We start from the raw sequence: 12,879 nt of genomic DNA, 5'->3' as shown, positions 1-12,879 counted from the left end.
ACCACAGTGGGAGAGAGGAGCACCTCGCCTGGATCTTCCTCCATCATCCCTACTTAAAGTCCTCAAAGGATGGGGAAAATAGCAAATTCAGTCAATGTTAGGGCAAAGGCCAAGAAGAAACTGCATTTCAGAAAAGGAAGGGAGTGCAAGGTATTCTGGATCTAGAACTCCTACTTCTGAGCAAGGGACAAGGTACAGAAGCAGCCCAGCCTCTGGATACTGGAACACAGCACACCAAAACTGGGTGATAAACCAGAATAACAATGACTCTGCCATTCCTATGCACCACCACATTATCAGGCCAGCTCGTGTTCAGTAACAAGGGCAGTTTTCTACTGGATGGGTCAGAAGCATACAGAAAGCAGCTCTCTAAGGATCAGGCACAAAAGGAAAGACCTTGTGTGGAGGGTGGACTAGATACTGTGAAAAACTCTCTGGTAAACCAGCCCCCGTGCTAAGCACAAAGTCACCTTAGAAGAATACAGGCCTGTGGAAGAACTGATAATAATCATAGAAACAACAAATTTCGAAGTCAGCTCAACTCATTATTCTTGATGGAGTGAACCAACCACAATAAAGACCTACCGTAAAAGAAGTATGTCCACAGAAATAATTATAATTTGTCACAGTCTCGACTGCTCCACAGAAGACTTTAGCTTTCAACAAAGAAATTGAGACACTCAATCAGCAAGCAAAAGTAATACATTCATGAGAAACAAATCAAGTGACAGCATCAGTCTCAGATATGATCCAGAAGTTGGAATTATCAGATAAGGAATAAAAAATAGCTGTGATTAATATGCTAGATATATTAGTGTAAAAAGTGAACAATATACATGGGTAATTTTAGCAGAGAGATATAGAAATGATAAGAAACAGTAACAGAAATAATAGAAATAAATAGCATGTATAAAGACAAGAATGCCTTCAACAGGCTCATCAACAGACATAGAACAAAAAAGGATTGACCATGAAAAAAAAAGGACTTCATCAAACATTCTGTTAAAAGAATTAAAGACAATCTAAAGACTGGGAGAAAATGCTTACAAATAATTTATAGGGTAAAAAAAATCTAGAATATAACTAGCTTTCAAATTTCACTAATAATAATAATTTTAAAAAAAACTAAACAAAATGGGTAAAGACTTAAGGAGACCCTTCACCAAAAAAAGATTTCAAAATGTGACCTGAAAGGATGCTTAACATCATTAGTCATTCAAGAAATATAACTGAATTGGGGTGCCTGGGTGGCTCAGTAGGTTAAGCCTCTGCCTTCAGCTTGGGTCATGGTCTCGGGGTCCTGGGATCGAGCCCCCTATTGGGCTCTCTGCTCGGTGGAGAGCCTGCTTCCCTCTCTCTCTCTCTCTGCTTACTTGTGATCTCTTTCTGTCAAATAAATAAATAAGATCTAAAAAAAAAAAAAAAAGAAAGGAAGAAATACAACTGAAAACCCGATGAGATACTGCCACACAATTATTAGAATGGCTGAAATTAAAAAGTAAAAATATAAGAGCTAAAAAATACACAGAACAGCTAGAATTCTTATACTGCTGCTTAGTATGTAGAATGGTACAGTCACATTGAACAGTATGGCAGTTTCTTATCAAGTTAGGCATACACTTACCCTGTATTTCCCAGAAATCCCACTCATAGAAAATTGCCCAAGTAAAATGAAAACTTATGTTCACCCAAAACCCTATCTCTGATCATATATGGCAGCTTTATTCATAATTACACAAAAGAAGAAACAATCCCTTATCTTATGATTATGGAACAAAAAAAACGAAAAACAAAAAACAAACTCTGAGATTTCTGCTCAAGGAATACTACTCAGCAATCATACAGATAGAATTAATTACTGATACACTTAATAGGAATGAATTTGAGATACATAATGCTAATGAAATAAGCCAAATGCTGCACGAGTGACATTCTGTCCTTCTCCCTCATTTCATTCAAGTCTTTCCTTGAATATCATATCATCAACAAGAACTTAAATCACACAGCCTACAAGAGCTCCCTACATCCCTGTCATTTCTATGCTGCTTACTTATATTTTATTTTCCACATAACACTTATGTAAATCAAGTACTTACTCATTTACTGTATATATACCTCAATGGAATATAAATGCCATGAAGAGAGGAACATTTTTATCCTCATTTGCTTAGAATATAGTAGGTGCTCCATAAATGCTATTGAATGAATGAATGGTTGGTCCTGAAATAGAGGAGATGATTGACAAGCAGTTAATTACATCAGCAATAGCTCCCCAGAGTGATAGAATCCTCGGATCTAAATATAACTGTAAAGACAGTGGTCAGCTCTGAACAAATTGCAAATCACAGACAAGCTAGGGTAAGCCTGCCATTTGAACATATTCCATTATTAATGAAAGAGTACACAAACTGGAGGAGATTGAGGAATATGTATGTTATACATCTAAGCCTCCTGTGAGGTTTCACAGTTATCCTGGAAAAATGTTTCCTGCTCACCATGTGATTATTACTCTATCTTTGCTTCTGTAAAGGTGAACACACTTTTACTAAGAACTCTGTCACATACACATTTATACTTTAAAAAAAATATTTTATTTATTTATTTGACAGAGAGATAGCACAAGTAGGCAGAGCTTCAGGCAGAGGAAGAAGGAGAAGCAGGCTCTCCACTGAGCAGGGAGCCCAATGTGGGGCTAGATCCCAGGACCCTGGGATCATGACCTGAGCCGAAGGCAGAGGCTCAACTGACTAAGCCCCCTGGGTACCCTCACATTTATACTTTTATACATATATACTTTACAAATATCCATTTATAAAAGTTTATCAAAATTATCATAATTCTTAGCTTATTATATTTGTGGTCTTATTATATGTGTGTCTCTGGACGTGCTTCCTATAACAGTAAAAACAGGCAGAACTCTACAAATCATTTTATCTTTGCCCAAGATTTCCATTCACAGAAGACTAGAAAATATTAGTCCAGGAGAATCTACATTAAAAAAATCTACATGTTTATGCATAGATTACTACACACCAAATAGGAAATAGTTGCCTCAATATATCTTAAAGGATATTTTGCATGTTAGCTGCATGCATCTAACATGTTTTATGAAATGTTCATTTCTGGCTCCCCATCCATATATAGTCATTTGAAGCTCAGAAGTTAGAGGATCTCTGATTTTAATAAACTGCGAAATGAAGATATATTGTTGTGGAATAAAGAGATACTATTTTTCGATTTGCTACATATTATTAGGGAAACTTCAAAGAACCCATTAAAAGGGCCTTCATAAGAAAGGCAGTGGCATGATGGGACAACAATGGATTAAAAGTACACCTAAAATTGTAATGGTCTTAAAAGCAATCAGTTGGTAACTAAAATAAAAACAATTAGTCAACATAATTAACAGTGGTCTAAAGATTCAATTAGATTGAATTGTATAAAAAGAAATCATCCTAGTCAGATGAAAATATATCAATTCCCTTTGAGACTATCTGGATTAAAACAAATTTTACTTCATTTGATAATGTCTAATTTTAGTAATTAATGAATCTGACTCTTGAGAATGTTTCCTTCTATCTAACTTAAGTAGAATAAGCTAATGAGTAATTAGTCCACTTAAATGCCTTGTAAGGTGTAATCCCTAAGTTCCTTCTAGATTCTCTTTGTTCTCTTTGCATCCCTAATTGTTTTATTTTAAGCTATTTTTAATTTTGTGGCACATTTCCCAGTTAAAGACAGATAGGTAAATATGAGTAAATACTTCACAATATTATGGGACTGGGCAATGGAAGAAGCACCTTTTATCTCTTCAGAAGACAATATTTCCTTCTTCAGTTTTCTAATAAAAAATCATAATTCTAGTTTATTTAAAAGATAATTTCCTATTTATTTTAGGTCAGAATTTTATTTTCTAAATGACTTCCATGGGAAGTCTGACTCGGCTCTTCAGTTATGGGCATTTGTAAAGCTCTCTCTGCTTCTGTAGCAGGCCCAACCCCTCCCATCCCCCAACTGTTGCAGAAAACATACGCAGTGAATAAATGCTCCCCTCTATTGTCTCTTCAACCCCTTGCTCGCTACTGAGTCTTCCAGCAACGCAATTTGCAGGATTCAGTACAAAGTGAAAACGAGAGCTCCTTGTTAAAAATGGGAGTGAGGAGCAGGTATACTAAAGTACTAAGATATAAAGATCTTTTTCCTTCTTTCAGTCTCTCAACTTCTTATGATTTGCTATTTAATGTTGTTTTAAGCAAGAAAAACTAAAAATTTAAATGATCATGAATTTTCCCATGGAATGCTAGGTTTGAATGTATATAGAGTATTTAAGTTATATACAGAGTTACCCAGATTATACAAACTGTATTTCACAGCTTGTTTTCAAACAAGCTCCTTATGCTCCAGCTGATCAGAGCTGACAAGTACAGCAAATCCCTTAGGCATGGGGCTGGTCCAGGAAAGACTCCCTTGGCATGGGGGTACCCTGCAGACATGGAGATACTCGGCAGGTATGAGGATACTCACTGGACAGGTGAGTATAGACCCTCCCAATTATGTAGGTGTCCTGTCCCAGCATTCAGGCCTCCTCGTTGCTCAGGATAGTCAGCTGCCAGAATCCCCTTCTCTCCAGCCTCAGAACCCACGTGCTTCAGAACAGGCATCTCCCCTTCCTGTGGGCCGGCCCATGTATTATGATGGGCCTGCCTTTAGACCTTCATGCCTGGAGGCACTATACACTGCAAGTAAGAATGGGCAAGAGAGTTGCCTCCACCAGGCCTGGCAAACCACCCGCTGACCCTGCTACTGCCAGACTTCCCCAGAGATGCTCCAGAGTGTGCAGCCTGACCCCAGTACTCCTGCAGGTGGAGGCTGACAGAAGAATGACAGCCTCCTTTCCTTTTAGACCCTACCTGGTTACTTGCCCCAATGTAGGGCCAAGAGGAATGCCAGGAGGTGAGACATTTGGTGGTCAAACAATTTCCAGGTGGTGAGGAGCCTGCAGGAGGGAGGACCAGTCTCCAAACCCCTGTCACACACTCTTTTCTCCTACAGGAGTTTGTAGAGTTCACCTACAAATCACATTTGATGATAGAATTGTTAATAATTTCAAGACAGCAATAACAGAGTCAAGTACTTCTGAACCTGGGGCCTCCTGTAAGTGCACAGATCTTCTCATGCCCATGACATAGGTCCTTTTGGTATTTAACTGTCTTCAGATCTCTCTGGTGCATAACAAAGTTTTCGGTATCACTCCCCAGATACACCGTCCCTTTTATCACTTCCCAAAAGCCAAGTGTCAAAAATTTGTTGACAACTTTTTCATTTCCTCAAACTATACCATTTTTGCTCCAATCCAGTATGGTTTCAAGGCTCTTTTTAGGCCAATAATAATCGAAATACCCCTAAATCCATGAAAATTTTTCCATCAAGTTGTAGTACTTTTCAACAACTTTGAGGATTGTTGACTTCTTTAGTAGCCTCTGTTCTTATTTCCATGACCACACATATCTAGGTCTCTTCCTCCCAGTCTGAGTTCTTACCTATAGTCTCTTGCTACCCAGATCTCTACGCCCCAACTTTTTAAAGCTCAGTTTCCTAAAGAGTTTGTCTTGTGCCCTAACATGTTTTTGGTGTGTTTCCTCTTTCAAAGTAATTTTCATTCTTGGACATGTTTTTGATGGCTGCCAAATTTACATCTTTATTCCCTATCTCCCTAGAGCACTTTAATGTGGTCAACATCTCTACTTGCTTGTTTGAAAGACAACTCATTGTTAAATAGAATTTAAGATCTCCCCAGGGCCACCTTCGATGTTCTCTGTCTTAGTGAATTACAGCACCATCCATTAACTTGCTAAAACCAGAAATCTCCTAGTCCTACCACATATCTCCACCTTATTCTTGTGCCTCGTCCAGTTCTGTGACAAATTCTCACACTTAACTCCCAAACGCCTCCCTAAATCTTTAACTACTCTCCTGCAATCCATTTTCAACACCATCCCTCTAGTTGAAACTACACACTGATTTGTCACCTAGATGACTGCAATGGTTCCTAACTGTTGCCCACTCTTTGATCTTCAACATTACAATCAACATGACCCTTATAAAATATAAAATTTGTCATATTTGCTCTCTGCCTAAAACCCTTGATTGACTTCCTACTGATTTCAATAACATATGAGAAACTAACACACTTTAATGCTCTTTGTGGTAAGAATAATAGCCACCAAGATGTTCATGTCCTAATCTCTGGAACTTGTGAATATGTTACCTTAACATGGCAAAAGGGATTTTACAGATGTGATTAACTTAAAGATCTTCAAATAGAAAGATTATCCTGAATTATCCAGGTAGGGTGAATGTAATCACAGGGTCCTTAAGAGTCAGAGAAGGGGATGTGACAATCAAAGTAGAGAATTAGAGGATATAGTATGAGAAAGACTCTACTAGCCTTTGCTGGTTTTACAAGGGATAAAGGGGGTTATGGCCCAAGGAATGAGCTTGATCTCTAAAAGCTGCAAAAGGCAAGAAAATGCATTATCCCACAGAGCCTCCAGAAGGAGCACACCACACTGAAAGGTTTATTTTAGGCAAGTGAGACCCCCATCCGAAAATGTAACGGAACAAATTGGTCAAGTTTTGAGCTACTAAGTGTCTTACAAGTTTTTATATCAGCAATAGAAAACTAATGCACTTTTGTAGAAAGCGGTATACTGTATAAACAGTTTAATTAGGTCTTTACATTTTGATAGAGATTGCCCTTTTTACATGCAATTAAATCAGTCTATAATACAGATTTGTTATATGAAATAAAAATCTTGATTTGTTCCCCTTCAAGCCGTTTTTTTAAAAGGGACTTCTTAAAGTTCTGTTGTCCTGTAAATTTTGACTAATTCCTAGTCAAATAGTTTTGTTTTGTTTTGTTTTCCTTAGAGAGAAATAGTGTTCAATTGATCAAAGGCGTAAGATACTGGTCTATTTTGCTATCAAATTACAGTGCAATGAACCCATTATTTCCATGTCTAGCTATCATACAATCAGGTTAGCTTGAACAGAGTTACATAGCCTGCAGAAAAGAGCAGATGGAAAACGCTAGTGCAGATAGCATAAGAACCCTTAATAATGTAACTTTTAAAATGTAATCACTGCCAATTACTTTTCTATGACTGGCATTTTGAACATAACACCAATATAACACTGTTAACCCACTTAGAGTAAACTTAATTGGTCTGTGGAATGACAGCTTGCTTATTTTCTACATTTGTAAAGCATTTGGGTCTTATTTGAAAAGGTAGTTAATGTCTGTCCCCAGTGTAATCTCATTAATTGCTCAATTTAGCTCTTATGGAAACACACACACACACAAAATAAGAGCTAAATTATGTGACATCCTAGCATTTTTTAATTGTTTTCCAATGCACAGCTAAGACTAAACATTGTCCCTGTAGCAGGACTGAACAATATGAAAGAGATCAGAAACCTTATTCCAATGACTTATCAAGTATCCCAAACTTTTAGAGATAGCTAATTCAAGCAGTTTAAATTCTAAAGATGTTTTGTGTTTTATCCTGCAGTATAATTTTTATAATTACTTTATATTCTTTGTTTTTTTTTTTTAAAGATTTTATTTATTTATTTGACAGAGAGATCACAAGCAGGCAGAGAGGCAGGCAGAGAGAGAGGAGGAAGCAGGCTCCCTGCTGAGCAGAGAGCCCGATGCGGGGCTCGATCCCAGGACTCTGAGATCATGACCTGAGCCGAAGGCAGCGGCTTAACCCACTGAGCCACCCAGGCGCCCCTATATTCTTTGTTTTTAAAAATGTTAAATATTTGGTTTCTGTTGATAATGAGTTCCCAGGTATCATTGAATTTTAGGACATGAATCAATATAGACTTTGTAATACACATCCTCTTTGTTAGATATTGAATTTAAAAACACATTGGTAAACACAGTCTCTTAACAATTTTTACTTCTTTAGTGGAGACAAACAGAATGATTTGTGGATGTTGATTTGTGACGTTCAGATCACTTTTGCTCACCATTGGAAAATGTGGACACCTTTCATTGTTGCATCTAAATATATTACCTGGTATCATTGCCTTCATTTCTCCGCTCAGACTTGAAAAAACATATATTGAGGGATAGAAATTATTTAAATTAATGTAACATTGCCATTATTATCTTTGTCTTTTATCTTCCCATATATTTGTTTTTTGTTTGAGAAGAGAACATGAATTTAATAGAGTCCTAGGAGATATGACAATGATCTCACTTGTGTGTTAGTAAATTTAATCTCACTTCCAAGACAGTAGACATTCACATACATTTATTAATTCAACAGTTATGGTGCACCAGTTGAAAAAATGGGCAAGAAAGTATTGGAAATAAAACCACAAGTGAAAAAAATAGGAACACTCATGGGGCCTTGTCAGGATAGGAGAAAGAGGATTTAACGTTTAAGCAAATGAATAAAATAATTACAGATTATAAAATATTTAATGAAGAAATAATCATATGAGGTATTAGAGAATGAAGGAAGCAGAAGCCTGATCACTATTTCAGATAGATTTGGCAGAGAAGGCCTACCTGTACACCTGAGGCTCAGATAATGATAAATAGGCAGCTGGGTAAGGAGCGTGTAGAAGAGCAGTCCACCCCCAAAAGAATAAGGGCTAGGCTTGCTTAAGGAAGAAATGAGATTGGCAAGTCTACGGATGAGAAAGGAATTCAATATGGTGATGTGTGATTCAGAAAGAGGAAGAGTGTAAAAAATTAGATAATAGAATCATAATTTACTTCTTGGCTATGAAACAAATTTTGAATTTTCATTAATTGATGCATTTTCTATAAAAATGAGGTGATCTATGTTTTTCAATAATTATGGTTTAAAATCCTTCTATTTTAGATGATTTTGGTAGAGAATGGTTGGGGTGGGGAAGTAAAGGCAGATCAGTCATTAAAAAGTTTTTAATACATGCATTAAGGTAAAAGATAATCATGGTTGAACTAGGTTAGTGGTATTGTGAAAAGAAGTAGACAAGTTATATATTTTGAAAGAAGAATTCATGGAGTTTACTGACAAAGTACTAGAAAAAGGAGGAAAAATAAATGTTTTCATTTAGCATTTGAAACACAGGGCTGAATTGAGATCATCTCAAGAAAGAGCATAATGAGAAAAGTGAAAAAAAAATCTTCCACATTTCAATATTTAGAGTCAAAATAAAGGATGAAGAACCCGCAAGAGAGGTCAAGAAATGTCTGTTGAGGCAATAGGAAATCCAGATAAATGTGTCCCATAGACTGAAGAGAAAAAAGAGGAGGGATTGGTTAACAGTGGCCAATGATGCTAAGATGCCAAGTCAAATCAAGATGGGGAAAAATTTGATGGATATCACAGGGTTGAACCCAGAGGTGATCAAAGACAGAACCTACTTTGGAGTGGGTTGGAGAGTAAATTCAAACTGCTATAACTTGAGCAGATGCAAGAATCCCAGATTCCCTTCCAAATACCTCAAACTACTCAATAAAACTACAAACAACAACAACAACAACAAAAATGGGTACCTGGACTTGAAAAAACCACCAGGGGGTGTGAAACATGATGGGTTTACGAAATCTTTCAAAGGATGCAGGGCAATTAGCAAAAGCTATATTCTTAGTATTAACTTGATGAAGTAAGGCAACTTCTCTCCTTAGCTTGCCAGGCTGGAGTGTCAGAATTATCTTTGCAGGTAGCCAATGTAGATGGCAGTCTCTGGAGTATTGTCCTTTAGGCAGATGTTGAGATTGAGAAAAGGGACATCAAAGGCCTCCAAACAATGACTATTATAACTTGTTAGGAGATGGTTTCCTCGGGGTGTGGTAATAAGGCTTTGACTGATAACCTTTCAAATGAATGTCATATTGTTGATCTGCTTATTACCACATCCTAATTTGAGAATATCCTTATTCACTTCAATGAGATCATACAATTGAAGGTTAAGGGAGTAGATGATCATATAGAAATAATTTATTTATCTTTAAATCTCTAGGTTATGATTATTAACCATACAAATCTATAGTTCTTTCTCCCTTTCTGCATTTGACTTAGCTAGAAACCCTTTGACCATTCTTCCAAAAGAATTTCTTTTCAGATATTGAGCATCAGGGAGAAGGGAGTTGAATATCATCACTTTGTTCATGTGTTGTCAAACTCTAATGGCAAAAAGTCCCTATACTTTTGCCACACTGTCGTTTTTTTTTATTATTTATGATACTACACAAAACAATTGCCTTAATAAAATTTGCTTGGTTCATTTCAAAGATCAATAGTGCATACTGATGAGAAAATTGTAATTAAGAAAAGAGTTGGATTTCTTCCAATGTAATTGAAATGAAATCAACAATTTCACAATTTTAAAATATTGCTTACATCAAATTATGGTTTACTTTAATTGCATTTTTCCTTTCAAAAAGGCTTAAATGCTAATTATATGTAATTCATATATATATATATATATATATATATATATATATATGTTTGAAAAAGCCAACAGTAAAATTAATTTTGAAGTTGTGAATGAAAATCATCTTATCCATTTAAATTCTTCTTCTCTAGACATAAATGTCTGTCTTTATGCATGTATTTTCCTTCCATTTTGCTTTAATGTTTAAACTTCAATTCTTATGTTGGGGCACAATATAACTCACTGTATTCAATGAATGGAAGTTAAAATGGAAATATACATTCTTACTAGATTTACTCATGATTGTCTTCATTATATATTTATTAATAAGCTCTGACTTGTATACTCGTTAACAATTTCTTCCTACCATCAACATTACCTTAGCCTCTTTTACATCTAAGGATGACCCTGGATAATTTTTTTTTTTTAAATTTGAGACATTAAGATTTGGGTTCTCACACTATAAAAACATTATATCATGGATGCAGAAATCATCCTGATATAGAAAATCACTGCAGCATATTCTGTTCCATGCTTTTGCTATTATTCATGGTCATAAAAATCTGTAAACATAGAAATCACTTCAAGGGACTGGATCGTGGAAGCCCTGATGTATCATGCTTGCCTAGTGACAGGTTTTTAAATTCAGCTTTCTGAGTGAGAGAAGTATGACAGCCTGGAAGCTGGTGATAGCCACTGCATATTATGCAGAATTGTTGAAGTGTCTCTCAGGTCATTATAGCATAGGGCTTCTGTGTTGAAGTTTCAATGAGTATTAAGTATAAAGTGATTAGCAGTTAATAAAGGCCCAGATTCCTTTCTTTTTACTATGAAATCTGCCCTGTGACCTCTGCTTCAGGAATCTGTCATCTCCCTCTGAACTTATATTTCACATTGTTCTTCCTTTACATAAACTTTCACACTGTACAGTTATAGTTAATGTGAAGTTAATGATGAATATATTATTTTTTCTTGAAAGAGTCTAAAGGATTATTCCGACATCTTTGTGCTAGTATCACATTGAACACCAAGCCATAAGTAAAATATATTTAATCTTGGAATGAGTATATGTTTAAAGATAGTTAAGAAAGCACAAAGCATATAATCATGGTATGTGATTACATTATCTACCTAATCAGTCTCATAATAGGTCCCCAGTTATCTTTGTATCTTCCTGCTTACTAGTTTCCATATCAGGTCAATTAGTCATGCATGACTTATTTATGAAATTTCTTCTAAATCCATTGCTCTTCTTTATTCACATTGTCGCTAACCAATATCAAATCCTAAGTGTCAATTTTTCAGGACCCTAAAATAACCTCACAAATGATCTTTCTGCTTTTCCCCGCAATGAGTAATCTTTTCCCCCTAGAATTAAGCTGCTAAAATAGTGATCCTAACATTGATTACATGGCTACACAAACAAAAAAAAAATCATTGGAAAAGCATAAAATGCCCTTCACCTCATCACCTCCTGCTCCCAAGCTTCCTTTCTAACTTTATTTCTCAAAATTCTTACAAACACCAAATGACAAACTCCTGTATAATAAAGGTATAATTTAATCAATGTCTATGCTGCGGTAACTGCATTTCAAGTTCTCAATTCTGGTAATGTCCTCACCCAGAATTCTATGCTAGTTATAATGGTTTGAAAACCCTCATTAGCTACCTGCCTTTCCAATGGACTTGTCACCTCCCTCATCCTCATAATGCTAATAGATGATTATTGCTCAAATACAACCTCAGAAAAACTTTCCTGAAACTCCTATGATTCTATTTCTATGATCTATTCTCTTACATGCCTTATTTATTTAATAGCACTGATCTCTCCCTCATGTTACATATTCATCTTCTTTTAGATTGTCTTCCTCATGAAAAAAATAAATTTAGGTGTCTTTATCACTTTATTTCCACATATTGTAATACTGCTTGTCATGTATAAGCCTTCAAAATTGTTTCTTTTTCTTAAAATGATGAAGAGCTGCACATAGTACAAGTATTAAAGAAACATACCATGTTATGGCAAGTCTCCATATACAGTTACATTGCAGATACATTATTGGAAGACTATAGTGTGTTCTCATTGTTATTTGTTATGAACACTGGTGTGGGAAAAATTGTATACCATAAGTGTTTTGTCTTATCAGTGAATATTTAGTTGTATATCAATTTTAATATCATGATTAGTTATATTCTGAAATAATATATTGTGTTATTTATATATCCTGCTGATTATTTTTTATTTGGTAATCATTGATCATTTCTTTCACAATCCTGTCAAATATTAACAAATTGTTGTCCCCAAAATAATAAAACACCTAGAAATAAACTTAACCAAGGAAGTGAAAGACATGTACTCTGACAACTATAAAACATTAATGAAAGAAATTAAAGATGATACAAACAAATGTAAAGATTCCATGCTCTTGAATTAGA

Source organism: Lutra lutra, chromosome 15 (genome assembly GCF_902655055.1).
Source record: "Lutra lutra chromosome 15, mLutLut1.2, whole genome shotgun sequence".
NCBI classification, from domain to species: Eukaryota; Metazoa; Chordata; class Mammalia; order Carnivora; family Mustelidae; genus Lutra; species Lutra lutra.
This window is presented reverse-complemented; position numbering follows the sequence as displayed.